Consider the following 24,080-nt stretch of genomic DNA (forward strand, 5'->3'; position numbering starts at 1 on the left):
TAATCTGTATTGCTGAATGAGTGAATGCCAACCAGAACCATCCCAGGTATCTGGGTGGGCCTGGAGTTCCTCTGCCTGCTCCCAGAAATTCCTAATCTGTCCATACCAAGGACTAGGTCCAGAACAAGATGGATGCAAACACAAAGCTTCTTTGCAAATAGGAAATCAGGGTGATTTTCATGTGCTTTTCCAAACTCACAAAGACCACAGGCAGGTGCTGGATGAGGCAGAGAGTTTCTTCACTGGGGAGAGAGAAATATATATGTGAAGACACACAGCATGGCCAGCAGCCTTCTCTTCAGAGCCAGCCACCAGGCAAGCATCTACCATGACTTGCTACAGTAACACTAGGAGGTTCATACTTTTATCCACCTACTTGTGAGAAGAGCAAAGTGAAGCTCAGAGAGGTGTGGTGACATTCCAAAGACACACAGATAAAGGTGTGACACTCCCCACCATGCTGTGGCTGGCGCAGCCCTCGCCTATGAAACTGATCATGCAGGACCTGCTGGGCAGTAGTGAAGGCCTGATTGGAGCAGAGGAACAGCGTGGTGTAGGTGATGTTTCTACCTGGGAAAGCTGGTACCAGGGACTCTCCGTGATTCTTCCTTGTGCCTGTTTTGAGGGGCAGCATTATTCAGGCATCATCTGGGGACAGGGTTGTCTCTTTTCACACCATGTAGACAAGGAAGGACATATACACAATGGCAACACCATAAATCACCAGTAGGATCAGGATGTGGAGTTCAGACCAGAAACCAGTAGCATAGCAGGAACTGGTGCAAGAGGAGGACCTGAGTGCCCACCCCGAAAAAGGTTCTATGTTTAAAAGTACAATTTAAGTGGAAGGGGGTAATAGACCGTTGACGCCTTCAAGACATTCTCTTATCTGAGGAACACCAGCACCTCCCGGTTTTAAGTGCATCATCCCAGTTAGACATCAGTAAACACCACTGTAGACATGAGAAAATAGAGGGTTAGGAATTACAAACAAGTACTCAAGATCATGCAGGTCAACAAACAGGGAACTGCCCAAAGCACGGGCTGCATGACATTCCCTCTAAGCTGCCTGAGGCTTGGTCTGCTCTTCATGTGGAGCAGAAGGCCCTGGAAAACCACATTCCTCAGAGGACCCCAGGCACTTACCAGATTCATGTTTGGGTTCTAGGCCAACCCTGATCACCTGTAAGTCTTGGGGTGTGAGACTCCTCTGCACCTGTTCTCACTGAAGACCAGAATTTGATGTTGTTGGTGGCCTGCCCCTTGCCTAGAAACGTGGAAGAGTTGAACCCATTGACCAGCTCCTCAAAGATCTCTGGGTGGAACTCTGCAAAGACACTGTCTGGTAGCTGGGCCAGGTGTGATCAGGAGCCTATCTGAACATCGCCACAGGGAGAGTCCCAATGAGAATTTCTATTCCTCAGTTCAGGAACAGAGAGGCATCTGTCAAATCACCCAGCCAGGGGGGAAAGCAGATGAAAGCTCTAGGGATCAGGTTTAACATGTGTGCAGATGACCTGGGTCTCAAGCGCTCACCTCTCATCCTGCCAGCCACGAACTGGGTTTGGGCATGAGAGACCCCCCACCCCCAGGCTGCTGACACTTGACAACCTGCTCCTGCCCTGGAAGGCCGTACCCCTCCTTCCCTGGCCCCGCCACCCCCTTCACACACAAACAATGCTGGGCTGCCCTCTTTTACCTTTCAGTACCTCCTGCCAAATGGCCAGAGGTATCGGTGATGAGGGATGAGCAATGTCCACAGCGACAGAAAAGTCCCTCAGCCCAGAGCCTCTGAAAAGTGGGGAACAACAGAATAGATTGTTCTCTTGAGAGTCTCCAGTCGAGTGAGTTCTTGGGGGCTCTTCCTATAATGTGGGTGTCTCGTTACCAGTGTTTAAGTTCTGTTGGGGACTCTCACCAAGGAAGTGAGGTCACTTATTCAAGATTTTATTATCTGGGATCCTCCCTTCCATCAAATCTACACAAATCCGCTTCTAGGCTGTTAACTGCCCCTCCCACACAATGTCATCCTCTTTTTTTGTACACGATGAGAGGACACAGCCCTGGCCACAGCTGTCTGGAAATGTAGCTAGGGTCCTAAATTTCAGAAGATAGAACTGAAATCAGTCCCTTTTCTCACCAGTTCTGTGTCCTGGAAAACACCCTGCTCCTCTCAGCTGTTCCTCAGTCTTCCAACCTGCACAGTGGAGATCGGGCTAGAATGTCCTTTCTAGGAGCATCACCATGTGCATTGAGATAACATCTATAACAGCTGTAGCTAGTGTCACGTGTGTCTAAGGCACAAAGGAGAGACTGGAAAATTACAAGAAGGGGTGGGACACAGCATAAAATAACTCAAAAGATGTCTGAGTTTCAGGAAGGTGATATTGGAATTGTCACTTCCCCTCTTAACCTCACTTTTAGGTCAGCAGCATGAGGGGGTTGAAATTAATGGAAATTCACACATTGTTACCCTTTGGAGTAAAACTGTTCAGTTGTTTCCTGTTATAATTTGAATGAGACTCAAGTGACTCAAATTGGCCTGTGTGGTGGGCAGCCTCCACATGGCACCCAGTGACACCACCTTTCCTATACATACCTCTGTGTAACTAAGTGGTTAGCAAATACCCCAATCAGTAGATTTTAGCCGAAGTGATGGAATGTGATGCGTACGCTTTAATTTCAAAAATCGCTCACCTTCCTTTTATTCCCTCTCTAATTTTCCACTTCTCTCTCTCTTATCCCTGAATTGAGGAATCAAGCACAGATGTTTTGAGCTGTCATATAAAGAGCCCCACAAAGGAGAGAATCGAGGCATTGCCCAAGTCAACACACAGAAAGAAACTCAAACTCCAAATCCAACCTGCATTCTGAACACTGTGAGTAAAGTTGGGACCAAATCCTCTGTCACTTGAGTCTCAGTTGAGGCTGCAGCCCCAGCCTGTGAGACACGTTGATGCAGAGGAGTCCATTATGCTGTGCCCGTATTTCTTACCCACAAAAATTGCGAGCTATTAAATGTATGTAATTTTAAGATGCAAGGTTTGGGGTAAATGTTGTTAGAAAGAAACAGATACCTAACAGTCTAGCAGACCCCAGGATATGGCCCTGACTTCCTGACTCCCCCTAACCCCCGCAGTTTTTTCTCCAGTTCTACTCATCACTTTCTAGCATCTCTGGTCCACTCACCTCTGCCCACAGGTGTCTGCAGCAGTGGTGACTTCTCCCTGACATGCTGCTCCCAGATATGTGAGGGTTGGTTCGCTGTTGTCATTCTGGTCCCCGTAACTGTCACTCCAGTGAGGCCTCTGAGACCCTCCTACCCAGGGACTCGCCAAACCTCCCTCAGAGCACAGTCTTTATTTCCAGTCTCACACTTGCTCTTTTCTTTCATATGTCTTGCTCCTGTACTTTTGCCCATCTTTGCTCCAGGCTGTGAGCTCCTGGAAACTAGGGAACTCTTGGTCATTTTGTGCCCCACACAAGGGCACCTGGCAGAGAAGGAGTGCATGGTGCATAGTTGCTGAAGGAATATGTGTGACTATCTTGGCACCCTCCTCCCTTTTAAGCAGCTGGACTGTGGAGGTGAATGCTACTGACAAGAGTTTAAAGTTGTATGTGTAACAGGGGGGACCACAAAGCCCTCTACGTGGCCCTCAGTGGGCATCAGTGATGCAAAAGCCTGTCTGCTCCTAGGTGACCAGCACTACAACTGTGGTCCTGGGCCTGCACACCCCTCAAAAACTGGTACCTTTATTTGGGTGTCCTCAACACAGAAGCTCTTCAGAGTCACAGGGGCATAGAGTAGAACATACAGGCTCCAGGGCAGTGCAGTGAAAGTGGCCCCAGAAGCTTCCTTTTCCCCACCGTTTTGTCCATCACTGTGGTGTCTCTTTGCTCGTCAGGGATGACCTCAGCCAAAACAATGATATCCCCACATTCAAATGAGGACCACGAGGCACGAACTAAGACTGGTCTTCTTCCTAGAACCCTGGCTCCGGGTCTGAGGCTCTGCCCACTTGTGCTCACAAGGCCTCGTTTCCCCAGCTAATCCCTCCTCTGAGGGACCTCCGTGAAGTGGAAAGCATTTTGCCAAACTCTCAGAACACAGTGGTCAGTGGTGGAGAACCAAGTTTCTCAGCAGTCTTTCCAAGCATGCAGAACACTTGCAATCCGCCACGGCAAGCACACAATTTGTAGAGAGAGAAAGCCCTTCTCCCCTGCAGCACTGTCTACACTGGGGAATGGGGTGTGTGCTCAGCCTGGGTCTAGAAGATCAGAATGGTGGACTGTAAGACCCCAGGCCCTGTCCGCTGGAGAACACGAGGGAGATGGCCCACGCCCAGGCAGGACTATGAGAACTTGGAGAATCCCCCTCATTCTTTCGACCTCTGGACACACTGCCAGAGGGGTGGACGCCCCTGTTCCATGGCAGAGCTCTCTCCAACATCTTCTTGCTCTCCTCAACACTTACATATTGTTTTCTATTCCTTAACCACCCTCGCATCATCCCCAGCTGTTAACCCTATTTCTATTTGTACATACATGTGTCTGCATGGAGATGCGGAGAGAGTAATGGCCCAAACTGAGCCGAGTTGGCAGGAATTCACCAGGATCTTAAGGGCTCTTATTTCAAAACCAAACATGATGGGAGGGACTGAGTACTGGCTTAGGGAGCTGGATTCCTCACTTTTATTCCGGCCTCTGCTCACATATGGTGTCCTAGACAAGTCCCTGCCTCTTTCTGGGCTTCAGTTTTCAAATTATATAAAGAGGGTTTCGATGCAGAGTTACATAGGCACGTGCACAGCCAGACAGGTCCTCAGGCTCCAGCAACAGTAGATGGGTGGTTGACGTGAGTGAGCTCAGGCAGGCACAGGTACACAGGCCTCCTAACACGGGCAGATGTAGGCGGACATGTAGCAGGAGTGACCAAGATACCTGTCGATGTCCTAGCACAAGCAAGAGACAGGGCGCCTGTACCCCACCTCCCTGCACCAGCATGAACACTGGAAGAAGGGCTCTCCTCAAAGGTGAGCTCTGTCTGATGCCCCCACCTGCTGTGTCTAAAAGGTCCACATTCTCTGGAGCCCTAAGGACGAAGATCATTCACAGTGGAGTGGTTCCCAGCAAGTAAATTGGGGATGGAAGTGATATTTTCTTTGTAGAGGCGCAGGCCCTGGAAACACTTTCCCCGATTTGCCATACATTTTCCCTTTACAACTGAGTGGAATAAACCCAAGGAACATGCCCGTAGTTGAGAGCACATGTTGTTGTTGGACAATCCACAAATCGATGGTTGCTGGGTCCCTGAATCTCTTATTGGAAGAAAATCAACAAGCAGAATCATTTGCTATTTCAAAGCCTTTGTTGAGCTGTTATATGATGTGAGTGTAAGTTTATGAAAGGTTCAAACAACTGATATTTTCATGTATATCTGTTAGCAGCTAACTTTAAAGTCTGTAACAAAAGTATGTTCTGAAGAAATTTTTTCAAGAAAAATTACTTTCCAAAGTCTGAAAACAGAAAATCCCACATGAAGTTCTGAAAGGATAAGTTTTAAAATGTAATTCATGAGTTTGTTTATTTAAGAAACTGATTATGAATTTTGTAAATAATTTTGGATATTAGAAATGTGTATCTTAAATACATTATCATTTTGTTTTCTGATATTTTATATTTAACGTATTTTACATTACTTTCTTGTGCATAAAATATAATTGAATAAAGGTGGTCATAAGCAGAATGTTTTTTCTTGTTTCCTTAATTTTTGAGAGGATTTGCTAAATGAGGGAAAACACAGTTTGATTCCCTCCCTGACAAGCTCCAAGGTATGCCAGCTGTATTCCACTGCCTCAGATAGCTAACGGTTTCTTGGAATTAACTGTGGACTCCTATTCTCAAATGAGGAAAAGTCCATAGATTTTCTACTCCCATCTTCTGTTTCAGTTATTTGTGTTTGTGATCAACTCTGTATATTACTATAGAGAATTTTATTCCAAGCAGAGGAGCTGTCCTCTGTGTCTAACAGGTTGAAGATCCAGTGGAGAATCTGATGATGGAAATTGGTTGCTCTTTTCTAGGGACCTGAAATTGATGCTGTCATTGTAGCATAGAATAGAGGTTATTATCATTTTTGGGGGGATGACCTAAAAACCAGATAACATGGCTCCAAAGAGTGGGGCACATCCCAGGCAAGAGAGCCGGCATGGCTTGAACAGAGCATCACCAGTGCCATCAGCAGAGAGTCTGAGGCACTGAGATTTTGAGTAACTTAGCATCCTGGCTGGGAGGGGGCACATGTTCTCCAGTGAGTTCGAGCATCCTACACTTCCCCCAAGGGCCTGTAGGGGGGGCACGAAGCCACTATGTCACAGGCGATGGGGCGCATGCGCAACTGCACCCGCACTTGATGGGCGGTCTTCCCTGAGGACGGAGTGGAGGTGCCATGGCGGTTGCGGGCCCGCGTGTGGGGCTGGTTGGTCTGCGGGAGGACGATGTTCCCCACCCGCGCCCCGGCCGGTGCAAAGGGGCCGTGCCCGTTCCTCGACGCTCCGCGTCTTCCTTTCCGGCCGCCCCGCGCGGTGTATCCCCACCTTCTCAGGTAACGTTCGATGTCGCTTGTTGTCCCTCGGATCCGGTCTCCGAGGGGCCGGCAGCGTGGAGGCTGTTCCCGGCGGGGCGTCTATTCCGGACGCGGGGCGGTTGGCGGGAGGAGCTCCGCCCAAGGCGGAGCGCGGGAAGCGCGTGCCCTCGTGGGCGGCGCGGCTGGGCCCCGGACCCTCGGGCCGCGGGGAAGGAGCTGGGGCGCGGGCGACCGGGAGAGTTCACCGTCGCGGACAGACTCTGCTGCGTTTCCTCAGACGCCCCCGGAAGGTTGTAAAAATGTCCCCTTTTTTTAGCGGCCAAGAGAAATGTTTCCGCCCCTTGTCCTCAACCGCACGGAATTATCCACTTATTCCTTTGTTCAAAGACCTTAACTAACAGACTATACACGGATGATGTGCAGGTAACGTGGATCTAGTTGAAAACGTATTGAAAGAGTAAAAAAACAGGGCTTCCCTGGTGGCGCGGTGGTTGAGAGTCCGCCTGCCGACGCAGGGGACACGGGTTCGTGCTCCGGTCCGGGAAGATCCCACATGCCGCGGAGAAGCTGGGCCCGTGAGCCATGGCCCTGAGCCTGCGCGTCCGGAACCTGTACTCCGTAACGGGAGAGGCCACAACAGTGAGAGGCCCGTGTACCGCAAAATAAAAATTAAAAAAAGAGTAAAAAAAACAGTGTAGTAAAACACACTATGTTAAGTTTTATACTTTAAACATGTCAGAATCAGAATTTATTGTATTTTACTTTTCCGTCTTAAAGGAATAAAATTATTTGGAGCGTATTGTCAGCTATGGATCGGCACTTGCCTTCTACCTCGACAAGGATTAAATCAGGTGCTGGTGCAGCTGCTGCAGCCGCTGACCTTCAACACCCCCTGAAAGGAGTTCAGGGTGGAGAGCGGAAATAACGTGCTCTGTGCTCGGGGAAAGCTGGCAGGACAGCTCTTCAGAGAGTTAGATACTTTCAGGAGCTGATTTTATGAGCCCAGTTCTTGTATCTCCTCGTGTCTAGAGAAGCACTGAAATCCTTCATGGTGACGTCACTAGCCGGAGCCTGCATGAGACGAGCAGAAACCTTCTGCAAAAATTATATGTGCTCGATTGCGTGTACTCCCCCTTCACCAAAATTACATATATACTGGCCTTCCCCCTGCCTCTTTGGAACAGTTTCTTGGAGCCATCTGAGATTCTGTCTCCCAGGATATAGTCTTTATTTTGCCCCCAATAAAACTTAACTCACAACTTTCATGTTGTGCTATTTTCTTTACGTCACCAATATTTATTATTTATTTATTTTTACAAATAATTCTTTTTTAAATTTAATTTATTTTATTTTTGACTGCATTGGGTCTTCGTTGTTGCATGGGCTTTCTCTAGTTGTGGCAAGCGGGGGCTACTCTGTTGTGGCGCACGGCTTCTCATTGCGGTGGCTTCTCTTGTTGCAGAGCACGGACTCTAGGTGCGTGGGCTTCAATAGTTGTGGCTTGCAGGCTCTAGAGCGCAGGCTCAGTAGTTGTGGCTCACAGGCATAGTTGTTCCCCTGTATGTGTGATCTACCCGGACCCGGGCTCAAACCCGTGTCCTCTGCATTGGGGGGTGGGTTCTTAACCACTGCACCACCAGGGAAGCCCCACAATGAGCAATATTTAAGATGTAGTTCTTAGCTTTTTTCTCATTTTCAAGTCAAAATATTGCTGTGTTTGAAATTTTCTCATAATACAGTGACAGTCTTAAATATTTATACACATAAGCTCATTGAAAACTCTTCTGCAATATTCCAATGTGACTAGTATTATTAAAAGTCATAATATTCATGTCAATACCAAATTTTTATAAGAATGTAATTTAAAAAATCGTGAATCACTTTTAGAAGTTCCAGGCACAGTGACGATTTTTAAAATACCAACCATTGCATACTTCATAAGACCATTTAAGATGAAATATATTAAAACTTAAAACTTCAACAGAATACTTAAAAGGTAAGACAGGGGCTGCTTTTTGTAAATTAAATACATTCATAGCAAATAAATTTTCTGCTAATAGAGAATATGAAGGTTTTTAGCTTAATGTTGTATAGCTCCATTCAAAAGGTGAAATTAGGATATCTATAATCTCCTTATTATTTATTTTAAGCCTCTTTCCCATAAGAATTTATATTTCTATCTGTAGAATCTTCGTAGCTTATTCATTTACTTTTTATTTTGGTTTATTTTCTACAACAGAAAGAGTATTCCTATGTCTTGTTAAAGTTTTTATTCTCCTAACCTAGTTCAAGGTTACTTTCTGACATTGGTTGTAAACAAGGGGAGAGGCCTTATAATAAGCATGCGATTTTTCCTATAGTCAAGATGTTTTTCTTGGACGACTTTCTTTACAATTTCCACTTTGGTCACAATATTATCCCATTGTGAAAACTGCATAAAAATTTGTAATCTACTTATACCTAGATGCTTCTTATTTCACCACAGTGCATTTGTTAATATGATTTTACATTAAATATTAATATAACATAGTTGATTTTATTCATATATGCTAACATGTTTTATATAGGTACACACATATATGAATATTTGCTACATGCCATTCATTTGCATAGAATTATAGCTGATTGTATCTGATCTTTCTGACTGACAGTTGGATAGACTTATGTGTGTTTAAAGTACTACTTAGAACAGACATTAAAATATCACATCGTCTCGTTATACAGCATTTTAAAGGTCATATTTTAAATTGTGGGAGCAGAAATTTTGTCCATTAAGGTTAAGAAATGATCAGGTCACAATTTTGGCATCGTCACCCTCAGTGGAGGAACATGGCTTCTACGTCTTCGTACATGTGCCACAGTTACACCTGTATAATATCTGTGAGCATGAGCATTTTTATGTCAACATTATCTTTTCCCAATATACTCGTAATTAGCTGAGGTATATCATATCTAGTTTTTCCTTTTACTTCAGTACAATCAATAAAGCTTTCTTTTGCAGTGATGGCATTTTTTCTTTTTTAACATGAAGGTACATTGTCATCTGACATATTTGTACATGGTGGGCTACTGCTCTTGTACAAAGCAAAGTACTTTCATTTCATATTTTCATCTGTATTCCAGATCTAACCTGATTTCTTAGGAGCATTAGATACTTTTTTAAACTGTATTAAACACATAAGAACAGATCACTTTTTATCTTTACCTACCTCATGAGCTAAATGGATATAGACATTACAATAACATGTAAGTCTGACAAAATTGGGAAGCATTCCAGGGTTTGAGCTTCAAGTAATTTTGTAATCTTCTAAGAGGCAATTTATTTCTGGCACATTATATGGCAACATCTATAATCACTTGCAAGTTTGTGTGCCATTTGGGCTTTCTGATATTGTCACTTTCAGCTATCCCCTAGGAACGGAGTTTGAATTTTTTTTTTTTTCTTTTTGCGGTACGCGGGCCTCCCACTGCTGTGGCCTCTCCCGTTGCGGAGCATAGCCTCCGGAAGAGCATGCTCAGCGGCCATGGCTCTCGGGTCCAGCCGCTCCGTGGCATGTAGGATCCTCGCGGACCGGGGCACGAACACGTGTCCCCTGCACCGGCAGGCAGACTCCCAATCACTGCGCCACAAGGGAAGCCCTGAATATTTTAAAAAACACTTCTGATTAGAAAATATCAGGATGAAACATTGAATTTTTGTGGTCACAACTCAGTTCTCATTATTCTAATGTAATATTTGAGTTGGCACATAATTTGATTTTGTTCCATTAGTATGAAATGTAAGCATGGAAACAAAATTTTTTAAAAGCATTCTTGGAATAAATGAACCAGTCACAATGAATTATTAGTTATTTTATTTTTATTTTATAAATGGGCTGTTTGAATATGTTCAGCCATGAAGTGACATGTAGACTCACTTCTGAGTCCTGACAGACATCTCTGGTGAGTGACTTCTTAGAAAGTGACTCAGGATACAGCCATACCAGTAAAATGACTGCAGCCAAAAGAAAAAAAACAAAAACTCCCAAATAACATAATATATAATAAATGATTATACACATGTGCATTCTTAATTTAACATAAAATATGTAAAATTGGTGTTATTGGAAATTTTCTACTATCATGGGTAATTTACTTCTCTCTGTTATAAATTCTATTTAACAAGATGAAACAGTACAACTAGGTGACAGGGGAAATTAATAGTAATTACTGGTAGGACAGTTTAAAAATAATATGTGTTAGAAAAAAATAAAAATTTGTTTAATACATTTTCATTTTAAAATTGTTTCAGATTTATAGAAAATTTGCAAGAATAGTGCAGGATTTCGCAAGTAGCCCAGACTCAGTTTCCTCTCTTATTACACTTTCATGTCATTAGGGTACATTTTTACAGTTAATGAACTAGTGTTGACACCTGATTATTAACTACAACCCACACTTTCTTCAAATTTTCGTAGACTTACCTTTTTCTCTTCTAGGATTGCATTCAGGATATCTCACCCTCATTCCATTTAGCTGCCATTTCTCTTTAGGACACTGTTAGTTGTTATAGTTTCTGAGACATTTCTTGCTTTTGATGACCTTGACAGTCTCGAATTGGGATTTACCTGCTGTTTCCCTCGTGATTAGCCTGGGGTTTTGTGTTTCACTTCGTATCAAGGGCACATGCTCTGCAGATGACTTACTACTGTTGATGTTGCCCTTGATCACCTGGCTGAGGTGGACTTTGTCAAGTTCCTCACTGTAACATCAAACTTTTCTCCCTTCCATTCAGTGTGTACCGTTTGGAAGGATGTCACTGCGTGCAGGACACATTTAGGGAGTTGGGAAGTTATGCTCCACCTTTCTGATAGTTAAACATCTGTATCTATTATTTGGGATTTTGCCTGAGCGATTCCTACACTCCCATATTTATGTATCTGTTTTTTCCAGAAATAATAGCCAGTAAGTTTATGAAATGATGCTCCATCTCAGAAGGATCAGAGAGATGCTGGGTCCAAACCTCTGTGCCTTGAATACTGTCCAGCACATAGTCTTGCTCAGTAAATACCTGTGAATAAGACTTAAAAGATATGAGGGAGGGCATACATAGTGTGCATAGGTGGCAAAAGCAGATTCCAGGCAGAGGGGAGAGCAAGGTAAAATGCTGTAAAGAAGGAACATGGCTGGCGTGTTTGAGGAAAGTTGGGAATGCTGGGTGGTTGAAGTTAAGTGAGCAAGGGATAGAGCCCTTGGTGTTGTCAACAGATTGTCGGCCATTTAAAGGGCATTGGCTTTTACTCTGTGTGAAATAAAGGACCAGTGAATAGTTGTAAGCAGAGGAGGGCTATCATCTGACTTCCTCTGGCTGCTGTCCTACCAACTGACTGAAGGGGCAAAAGCAGAATTGGGGCGCCAATTAGGAGACTGCTGTAGTAACCAAGGTGGGAGCTCAGGCACGTTGTTAGCCCTGGTGATGGAGACCAGTTGTCAGATATTCGTTGTGGTTTTGCAGGTACAACTGGGGCCAGCCACATGGATATGACGCAAGGTTCTTCACTCAGAAACGCCCGTGCTTTGTTTCATGCTCTTGTGTCCATCTTGAAATTCTTACTTTTTTTTCTCCTCTAGACTTATTGAGACATAATTGATATACAGCACTGTGTAAGTTTAAGATGTACATTGTGGTGATTTGATACATATATATAATGTGAAATGATTACCGCAATAAGGATTCTTCCATACACTCACATCATTAACTTTTTTGTGTGGTAAAATTTTTGAGATCTACTCCCTTAGCAACTTTCAAATATATAATACAGCGTTGTTAGCTATGGCCACCATAATGTATGTTAAAGTTCCCAGAACTTACTCACCTTAAAAGTGGAAGTTTATACTCTTTGATGCAACGTATGATTTGCAGATATTCTCTCCTAATCTGTATGTAGACTTTATATATATATATATATATATATATATATATATATATATATATATATAGCTTTTTAGTTTGATATAATCCCATTTGTTGGTTTTTACTTTTCTGGCTTATGCTTTTGGGATCATATGCCCAAACCAGTGTTAAGTAGATTCTTCTTTATGTTTTCTTTTGGAGTTTTATAGTATCTGGTCTTATGTTTCAGTCTTCAAATTAATATTTGTGAGTGGTATAAGATAGGTGTCCAGTTTCATTTTTCTGTATGTGGTTTTCCAGTTTTCCCAACAGAATTTGGTGAAGACACTATCCTTTCCCCATTCAAAATTGCATTAAAACGAATAAATATTTAGAAATAAACTTAACGAAGGAAATGAAAAATTTGTCCTTTGAAAACTACAAGACTTTGATCAAAAAAAATTGAAGAAGACAAAACAAGTGGGAAGATATACAGTACTGTGTTCTGTGATCAGAAGAATTATTGTTGTTAAAATGTCCATACTACCCAAAGACATCTATAGGTTCAATGCAATCTCTATCAGAATTCCAACAGCATCATTTACAGATATAGAGAAATCAATTTTAAAATTTTGTACGTGACCACAGGAGACCACAAATAACCAGAGCAATCCTGAGAAAGAAAAAATTGGGAGTCATCACACTTCCTGATTTAAAATTATATTACAGGGGCTTCCTTGGTGCTGCAGTGGTTAGGAATCCGCCTGCCAATACAGGGGACACAATTTCAAGCCCTGGTCTGGGAGGATCCCACATACCATGGAGCAACTAAGCCAGTGCACCACAATTACTGAGACTGTGCGCTAGACACCATGAACCACAACTACTTAACCCATGTGCCACAACTACTGAAGCTCGCGTGCCTAGACCCCATGCTCTGCAACAAGAGAAGTCACCACAGTGAGAAGCCCATACACCACACTGAAGAGTAGTCCCCACTCGCTGAAACTAGAGAAAGCCCGCGCGCAACAGCAAAGACCCAGCACAACCAAAAATAAGTGAATAAATAAGTAAATTTATTTTAAACAAAAAGAAACAATATTAAAATCCTGTAGTTACACGACACTATGATATTGGCACTAAAATACACACATAGACTAAAGGAACAGAATAGAGAGCCCAGAAGTAAACCCCAGTGTATAAGTAACTAATATTTGAGATGGGAATAAAGCACACCCACTGGGCAGGATAGTCTCTTCAACAAATGGTACTGGAACAACTGGATACTACTTATAATTTTGGGGGGAACCTCCATACTGTTTTTCATAGTGGCTGTATTAATTTACATCTCTACCAACAATGCACAAGGATTTTCTTTTCTCCATGTTCTTTCAAACACTTGTAATCTCTTGTGTTTTGGCTGTAACCATTCTAAAAGGAGTGAGATGATCTCGTGATTTTGATTTTCATTTCCCTGATGATTAAAGACATTGAACACTTTTTCATATATCTGTTGGACATTTGTATGTCTTCTTTGGAAAATATATCTATTCAGATCCTTTCTCCATTTTTAACCAGTTGTTTTTTGTTTTGTTTTGCTTTTGTGTGTGGTTTTATTTTTTTCTGAACAGAAGGTTTTTTAGGTTTTCTTAGTCCCATTTTATTTTTGCTTTTGCTTTGTTGCCTGTCCTTTGGGGTCATAACCAGAAAATCACTATTCCCAAGACCAAGGTCAAGGAGATTTTCCCCCAGGAATTTTTTAGGTGTTTTATGGTTTCAAGTCATACATGTTTGTCTTTAATCTCTTTTGAGTTAATTTTTGTGAGTAGTGTGAGATAGGGGTCCAATTGAATTCTTTTACATTCATTAGACTGTACCAGTTTACATTTCCACCAAATATGCACAAAGTTGCCTTTTCTTCACACTCTCACAAACATTTGTTTTTTCTTCTCATTTTTAGAATAGCCATTCTAACAGGTGTGAGCTGATGTATCATTGTGGTTTTGATGATTATTGATGTTGAGCATCTGTTCATGTACCTGTTGGCCATCTGTATGTCTTTTTTGGGGAAAAATGTCTTTTCAAGTCCTTTAGCCCATTTTTTATTTAATTTTTGACTGCTATTATTTTATGTTACTTCTTATATATTTTGAATATTAGCCCCTTATCAAAAAAATGGTTTGCACATATGTTCTCCAGTTCTGTAGATGCTTTTTAGTTTGCTGATTGTTCATTTTGCTATGCAAAGTTTTTCCTTTGTTTGTTTGCTGTTCCACTTTTTTTTTTTTTTTTTTTTTTTGCTTTTGTGGCTCCCACATTTGGTATTATATCCGAAAAATATTTGCCAAAACTATATTGAGGAACTTGTTCTTTATGCTTTCTTCAAGTAGTTTGACAGCTTTAGGTCTTATATTTAAGCCTTCAGTCCACTTTGAGTTAATTTTTGTGAGTGGTACAAGAAAGGGGTCCAATTGTATTCTTCTGTAGGTTGTTATCCAGTTTTTTTTCAGCACCATTTATCGAAGAGACTGTATTTCCCCTACTGCAGCTCCTTGGCTCCCTTGTCAAATATTTGTTAACAGTAAATGACTGGTTTTATTTCAGTGCTCTTGATTCTGTTTCATTGGATTTAGTCTCTATTTTTTGCCAGAATCTATTGTTTTGATTACTATAGCTTTGTAATAAAGTTTGAAGTTAGGAATTGTGATGCCATTAGATTTGTGCTTCTTTGACCATGTTGATTTGGCTATTAGTGGTGTTTTGTGGTTCCATACAAATTTTAGGGTTGTTTTCTCTTTCTGTGAAAAAATCATTGGAATATTGATAGAGATTGCACTGAATTTATAGACAGCTTTGGGTAGTATAGATATTTTTACAATATTCTTCTGTTTCATAACCATGGAAATGTTCTTCATTTATTTGTATCTTCAGTTTTTTCACCAGTGTTTTGTCATTTTCAGTGTATGGATATTTTACCTACTTGGTTTAATTTATTCCTAAATGTTTTATTTATTTCTGATGCCATTTTAAATATGATTGCTTTTTACATTTCTTTTTCAAATTGTTGTTAGTATATAGAAGTACAATTGCTCTTCACATGTTGATTTTGTATCTTGCAACTTGACTGAATTTGTCTATAATTAGTAATACATTTTTTTGGAATCTTTGGGATTTTCTCCATTTAAGATTATATTAAATGCAAACAGAAATAGCTTTACTTCATCCTTTTCAATTTGTATTTCTTTTATTTATTTTTCTTGCCTAACCGCTCTGGCTATGACTTCCAGTATTATGCTGAAAAGGAGTGGTGAGAGTGCACAAAACTTATTTTGTTTATATTTTTAGCAGAAAACCTTTCAAGCTTTCACCATTGATTTTAATGTCTGCTGTGAATTTGTTCAATATGACTTTTATTGTGTTGAGGTACATTCTATGTATAGCAATTTGTTAAGTATTTTTTATCATGGAAGGTTCTTTAATTATTTCACATTCTCTTTCTGTATCTATTAAGATAACCATATGATTTTCATATTTCATTCTCTTAATGTGGTGCATCACATGTTTGAATTACATAGGTTGAATTACCCTTGCATTCTAGGGATAAATTCCACTTGATCATGGTGTATGATCCTTTCAATATACTGTTGAATTTTGTTTGCTAGTATTTCACTGAGAATTTTTGCATCTATATTAGTAATACTTGACAGTTGTTTTTTTTTTTTTTTTCTTGTAATGTTCTTATCTAGCTTTGGTATCAAGATAATGCTGGACTCATCAAATGAGTTTGGGAATGTACCTCAAAGTTTTTTTAGAAAACTTTGACATGGGGTTGTTTTAATTCTATTTAAATATTTGGTTGAATTTCCCAATGGAAATTGGAAAATTTCCATCTGGTCCTAGCCTGTTGTTTTTTGTTTGTTTGTTTGTTTTTTGTAAATCTTTTATTACTGATACAATCTTTTCACTCATCATTGGTCTGTTTGGTTTGTCTATTTCCTCATGATTCAGTTTTGGTATTTTTTATGTTGCTAGGAATTCTTTTCCTCTAGGGTATCAAACTTGATGGTATATATGTGTTGATGGTCACCTCTCATGAGCTGTTGTATTTTTGTTGCATCAGTTGTAATGTCTCCTTTTTCATTTCTGATTTTATTTGAGTATTCTCTTTTATTCTTCATTAGTATAGCTAAAAGGTTAATTTTGTTTTCATTTCAAAAACCACCTCTTGCATTGATGTTTTCTATTGTTTGCATGGTCTCTGTTTTATTTCTGTTCTCTTATCTCTTATTTCATTGCTCTGCTACTTGTGAGCTTAGTGGTTTTTCCTTTGTTTGCTAGTCCCGTGAGAAGTAAGATTGTTTACTTGTGATCTTTCTTTTTTCTTATTGTAGGCATTTGTTTCAATAAACTCTCTTATTACTGTTTTTCTTGCAGCCCATAAGTTTTAGCAAGTTGTGTTTCAATTTCCTTTTAAGATTGTTTTTAAATTTCAAAGACATTATTGTAAAGGTGTTGTAATTTCCCCCCCAGTTTTATTGAGATATAATTGAACACAGTACTATTTAAGTTGAAAATGCACATTATAATGATTTCACTTCCATATATTGTGAAATTGTTATTGCAGTAAGATTAGTTAACATACATCGCCTTATATAGATGCAAGAAAAGAAAAAAAAGGAAAATATATTTTCCTGTGATGAGAACTCTTAAGATCTACTTGCTTAACAGCTTTCAAATATACCATATGGCAGTGTTAACTCTATTCATCATGTTGTATATAATATTCTCAATACTTATTTATCCTATAGCTGCAAGTTGGTACTTTTGGACTTCATCAAATTCTGCCTCTTCTCACCTCCCTCCTCTGGTAACCAAAAATCTGACCTTTTTCTATGAGTTGTGTTTGTGTGTGTGTGTGTGTGTTTTTCACATATAAGCTTGGTCTGACTTCTCTCACTTAGTATAACGCCCTCAAGGTCCATCCATATTGTCACCAATGGCAAGATTTCCTTCTTTCTTATGGCTGAATGTTACTCCATTTTCTAAATATACCACAAGGTTTATATCCACTCATCTGTTGATAGACACACGTTTTTTTCCATGTCTTGGCTATTGTAAACACTTTTGCTATGAACATGGAAGTGCAGATATCTCTTCAACATAGTGTTTTTAATTCTTTCAATATATTTCTATAGATGAAAATGCTGGACCATATGGTAGTCATATTAAATTTTGAGGGCCTTCTCTAGTGTTTTCCATAGAGGCTGAACCAATTCATAAGACAACCAAAAGCACAGAAATCATCCCTTTTCTCCACATCTTTGCTAGCATTTGCTAGCAGATCTCTTGTCTCTTTGATGAATTCCATTCTAACAATCCTGAGGTGATATCTCATTGTGGTTTAGATTTAATTTCCCTGATGTGTAATGACGTTGAACACATTTTCATGTATTTGTTGTACATTCACATATCTTCTTTGAAAAAATGTCCGTTGGAGTCTTTGCAACAGGTTTTAATTGGCTTAATTTATTTTGTGTTACTGAGTTCTATGATGTATTTTGGATATCAACCCCTTATTTGGTGTAAGGTTTGCAAATATTATTTTTGATTACATAGGCTCTTTTCGTTATTTATTTATTTTATCTTGTTGTGTAGCAGATTTTTAGTTTGATATTGTTCCACGTGTTAGTTTTTTTAATTGTTGCTTGTGCTTAAGGTATCATCAAAAATAATATTAAAGACCTGTGTTAAAAAGATTTTTACTGTTTTCCTCCAGGAAGAAAAGCCTCCCATCTTACAGTTGTCTTTACCTTATCTTATTTCTATTTAATTGTCATGAGTGGTGTTAGACAGGAGTCTAGTTTTATTCTTTTGCATATAACTATGCAGTTTTCCAAGCACTGTTTAATGAAGAGATTATCTCTCCACCGAATGTTCCTGACTGTCTTATCAAATATTAGTTGACCTTATATGCATGGGTTTATATCTGGATTCTCAGTTCTATTCCATTGTTGTGTATGCCTTTCTACATGACAGTACCATACTACTTACATTACTATAGCTTTATAATACAGTTTGATATCATGGAATGTGATACCTCCAGGTTTGCTGTTCTTTCTCATAGTCACATTGCATATACAAGTTCTTTTGTGATTCCTCATACATTTCTCTGTTGTTTTTTTCTACTTTAAAAAATGCCATTGGATTTTGATAGGAATTGCATTATATCCATAGATGGCTTTGGGTGGTGTGGACATTTTAAAAATATTAATTCTTCCAATCATGAACAAGGGATAACTTTACGTTTATTTCTGTCTTTTCGAATTTTTTTCATCAGTGTATTGTAGCTTGTATTGTAGATATCTTTCATCTCCTTAGAGAAATTAATTCCTTATTATTTTATTAGTTTGGATGATCTTATAAATAGAATGGTTTTCTTTTTTCAGATCATTGTTAGTATATAGAAATATGACTGATTTTTGCATTTTAAGTTTTTATTCTGCAACTTTACTGATTATGTTGATTAGTTTTAACAGGTTTCTGGTGAAGTTTTTCAGAGTTTCTATATATAAAATCATGTTATCTTAATATAGACACATTTTTACCTCTTAATTTCCAGTTCTGATGCCTTTTATTTCTCTTCCTTGACTGATTGCCCTGGCTAGGACTTCCATTTCTATGCTGAATGAGTGGTGAGAGTGGACTCCCTTGTCTTGTTTCTGATATTAGAGAAAAAGTTTCACACTTTCATTCTTGAGTGTGCTTTGAACTGTGACCTTGTCATATTTGGCCTTTTAAAAAAATTATTTACTTTTGGCTGCATTGGGTCTTTGTTGCTGCATGCGGGCTTTCTCTAGTTGCAGTAGGTGGGGGCTACTCTTCGTTGTGGTGCGTGGGCTTCTCATTGCAGTGGCTTCTCTTGTTGCAGAGCATGCACTCTAGGCATGTGGGCTTCAGTAGTTGTGGCACACAGGCTCAGTATTTGTGGCTCACGGGCTCTAGAGCGCAGGCTTAGTAGTTGTGGTGCACGGGCTTAGTTGCTCCTTGGCATGTGGAATCTCCCCAGACCAGGGCTTGAACCCACGTCCCCTGCATTTCCTGGCAGATTCCTAACCACTGTGCCACCAGGGAAGTCCCGATATTTAGCCTTTATTATGTTGAGTTACATTCATTTTATACCTAACTTATTAAATGCTTTTTCTGTGCCTATTGATATTATATTTTCCTTTTGTTCTATTAATATAATGCATCCCATTTATTTGATATGCTAGTATTTATTCAGAATTTTTAAACCTATATTCATCAGTGTTATTGGCCTGTAATTGGCAGTGTCCATTTCAGATTATTATATCAAAGTAATGCTGGCCTTGTAAAATGAGTTTGGGAGCTATTCCTCCTCATTCATTTTTTTCTCTTTCTCTTTTGAAGACTTTAAGGATTGGCATTAATGCATTAAATATTTGGTAAAATTTACCATTGAAGCCATTTGATCTTGAGTTTTTCTTCATTTGAAGAGTTTTGATTACTGATTTAGTTTCCATACTACTAATTGCTTCATTTAGATTTTCTCTTTCTTCCTAATTCACTTTTGGTAGGTTGTATGTTTCTAAGAATTTTTTCCATTTATCTAGGTTGCCCAGCTTGTTAGCATGTAGTTGTTCAAAGTAACATGTTATCCTTCTTATCGCTGCAGTAGAGTTGTAATATTTTCTCTTTTATTTATAATTTTGTTGATTTGGGTCTTCTCTCCTTTTCCTTGGTTAGTCTAGCAAAAGGTTCGAAATTTTATCTTTTAATGAACCAACTCTTAGTATCACTAATCTTTTCTGTTGTTTTCCTCTATCTCTATGACATTGATTTCTGCTGTAATCTTTATAATTTTCTTGCTTCGCTAATTTTGGGCTCAGTTTGTTCTTTTTCCAGGCCCTTGAACAAAAGAGTTAGGTTTTTTATTCGAGATATTTCTTAACTCGTAAGGTAGGCATTTTTTGCAATAAACCTCTCTCTTAACGCTCCTTTTGCTGCATCCCATAGCCTTTAGTATACTGTGTTTCCATTTCACTTTGTCTCAAAATACTGTCTTATTTCTTCTTAAATTTATTCTTTGATAAATTAGTTGGTCAGGAGAGTGTTGATCAATTTTTTGTATTCATTAGTGTTCCAGTTTTCATCGTGTTATTGATTTCTAGTTTAATAATATGCTCAGACAATATACTTGGTATAATTTAAGTCTTCCTGAGATCACTAAGATTTGATATGTGGTTTATCATGTGGTCTTTTCTAGAAAATATTTTTTCTGCACTTGAGAAGACTGTGTATTCAGCATATGTTGGATAGAATGCTCTGTATATGACTCTTAGGATCATTTGGCCTTTAATGTTCTTCACATCAACTGATTTTTTTTAATTGAAATATAGTTGAGTTACAATGTTGTATTAATTTTTGCTGTATAGCAAAGTGTCTCAGTTATACACATATATACATCTGTTTTATATTCTTTTCCATTATGGTTTATCTCAGGATATTGAATATCCTGTTCCCTGTGCTATACAGTAGGACATTGTTTTTTATCCATTATATATGCAATAGTTTGCAGCTACTATCCCCAAACTCTCAGTCCATCGTTCCCCAACCCCCTCCCACTTGGTAACCACAAGTCTGTTCTCTATGTCTGTGAGTCTGTTTTGTTTCGTAGATAGGTTCATTTGTGTCATATTTTAGATTTCACATATAAGTAATACCATATAGCATTTGTATTTATCTTTATGGCTTACTTCACTTAGTATGCTAATCTCTAGTTGCATCCATGTTGCTGCAAATGGCATTATTTCATTCTTTTTATGGCTGAGTAATATTCCATTGTATATATGTACCACATCTTCTGTATCCATTCATCTGTTGATGGACATTTAAGTTGCTTTTATGTCTTAGCTATTATAAATAGTGCTACTACAAACATTGGGGTGCATGTATCTATTTGAATTATCGTTCTCTCTGGATATATGCCCAGGAGTGGGATTGCAGGATCATATGGCAACTCTATTTTTAGTAACCTCCATACTGTTCTCCATAGTGGCTGTGTCAATTTATATTCCCACCAAGAGTGTAGCAGGGTTCCCTTTTCTCCACACCCCCTCCTGCATTTGTTATTTGCAGACTTTTGATGCTGGCCATTCTGACTGGTGTGAGGTTGTAGCTCATTGTAGTTTTAGTTTGCATTTCTCTAATAATTAGTGATGATGGGCAACCTTTCGTGTGCCTATTGGCCATGTGTATGTCTTCTTGGGAGAAATGTTTCAGTCTTCTGCCCATTTTTTGATTGGTTTGTTCGGTTTTTTGTTATTGAGTTGTATGAGCTGTTTGTATATTTTGGAAATTAAGCCCTTGTTGGTTGCATCATTTGGAAATATTTTCTCCTAGTCGGTATGTTGTCTTTTCATTTTGTTTATGGTTTCTTTTGCTGTGAGTAAAGTTATAAGTTTGAGTGGGTCCCGTTTGTTTATTTTTGCTTTTATTCCTATTGCCTTGGGAGACTGACCTAAGAAAACACTGGTACACTTTATATCAGAGAATGTTTTGCCTATGTTCCCTTTCACGTGTTTTATGGTGTTATGTGTTATATTTAAGCCTTTAAGCCATTTTGAGTTTTTTTTTTTTTTTTTGTATGGTGGGAGAGTGTTCTAACTTTATTGATTTGCATGAACCAACTTTTCCAACACCTCTTGCTGAAGAGACTGTCTTTTCCCCCATTGTCTATACTTCATCAGAGATGAATTGACCACGGGTCTGTGGGTTTATTTCTGGGCTCTCTATTCTGTTCCATTGATCCATATGTCTGTTTTTGTTCCAATACCAGGCTGTTTTGATTAACATTGTAGTATTGTCTGAAGACTGGGAGGGTTATGCCTCCTGCTTTGTTCTTTTTCCTCAGGATTGCTTTGGCAATTCTGGGTCTTTTATGGTTCCATATACATTTTAGGGTTATTTCTTCTACTTCTGTGAAAAAATGTCATGTGTAATTTGCTAGTGATCATATTAAACCTGTAGACTGCTTTGGGTAGTACGGACACTGTCATTTTAAACAGCTGCAGCCTGTTCTCACTGTCAGTGGAAGCAGCTCCCCTCTGGACGCAGGTGTCCATGCAGGGCTCTTAGAAATAAGACAGACAACATCACCCACGTGGACTCTTCATACACACCTCTGACCACTGCGCCTTTGCTTTCTAGAAGTAACCTCCTTATTCAAGTGGGTGGCATCTGGGGATGCGGCAGCCAACACCCTCCAGGAAGAGTCGGTGTCCCTCCTACCACTGGGGAATGAGTGGTCCTGTGCCTCATTCCCACCAAGGTTTCCAGTTTCAGGAGTTTGGGGAGCTTTTGTTTTGCTGCTTTAGTGGATGAGAAATGACACGTAACCCATTGTCTCCTTTTCACTTATCTTCTGATGAGTGAGGCTGGACTTTCATCACTTTCAGTTATTTCCAGAATGCAGCCACTTTTCCCAGTTCTGGGGGAGACCACTGAACATGCCTTCCTGGGTGTTCCCAGCCACAGACTGTGATCCACATGCAGCGAGGAAACTCCACTCTTTGTGCAAGTACTAAGTAGCTAGCGACTGGCTTCTGACCAACAGAATATAGCAAATCAGGGGAGGTCAGTGTTAAGATTCATTGACAGAACCTCTGTCACTTACACCTCACTTGCTGCATCCTGTGTTCTCTCTCTGTTTCTGTCTGTCTCTCTCTTTTATCCCTGGACCTGGGGAAGCCTGCATGGGTGTTACTAGCTGCCATATGGAGAGGCCCACATAGGAGAGAACACAGGGAAGTCCCAGGCCTCCAGGCAGAGGCACTAGGCTCTCAGCTCAGACTGCATCCTGCCAGTACCCATCTCAGTGAGTCTGGGAAAAAGTCCTCCCCTATGGAGCGACAGCTGAGACCTCAGCCCCAGCTTCATAGAGACCTTGAGTCGAGAGCACCCAGCTAAGTGCTGTGGGAGCTCAGGAGTAGCTAGGTGTATGTATTTTGTATGTTGGGAAACCCTCCATAATGATCTGCAGTAAATCAGACAATCTTTAGCATAGAGCAGGTCTACTCAATGTTATGTAGAAACAACCACAAAGATAATGCATATTAATAAAGGTAATAAAATGAACTAAAAACAATAATAGTGAGAATTATGATGATATTACCAGTACTACTGTTAAAGAGAAAAATAAACTTAGAAAGATGGCAGATTTGCGTACAGACTCCTCTAAGTAAATTTCAGGGTACCTATATCAGATGTCCCCTGGGATATTGTAGAGTCAGAATGCTAGGTTTGCACAAAGAAATTTGTTCTGAGAGGAGAAAACAGGCAGGTGATCCTGGGTCAGCAGGGAGGATGATATGTTGGCACAAACAGTGCAGGGGCTCCCTGGGGGACTTAGAAAAAGAAATGATTACTTGAGCAGGCACGTCACCATCTCTATGTCTGCCAGTGCTGCACCAGCTTTTCCTGGACACCTGAGTGAATTTAGAACATGTCCCCAGGTTCAGGCATGCCAAGGATACTCCCCTTACTTCTCACTTGTCACAATGTCAGCTCCTGGTCTGACTTTACTAATTCAGAGGACTGGACTCC

General features: G+C 40.1%; 1 long non-coding RNA gene across 1 annotated transcript in view; it reads left to right on the forward strand.

Annotated features, from left to right (window-relative positions):
* The first annotated feature begins 6,425 nt into the window (after positions 1-6,425).
* LOC132595322 (uncharacterized) overlaps positions 6,426-24,080 on the forward strand; it is a 49,683-nt gene continuing 32,028 nt past the window's right edge. Inside the window, exon 1 of the long non-coding RNA XR_009561474.1 lies at positions 6,426-6,604. This is a non-coding gene — a long non-coding RNA (uncharacterized lncRNA). The remainder of the gene's footprint in view (positions 6,605-24,080) is intronic.

This window comes from Globicephala melas, unplaced genomic scaffold, assembly GCF_963455315.2.
Source record: "Globicephala melas unplaced genomic scaffold, mGloMel1.2 SCAFFOLD_75, whole genome shotgun sequence".
Lineage (NCBI taxonomy): Eukaryota > Metazoa > Chordata > Mammalia > Artiodactyla > Delphinidae > Globicephala > Globicephala melas.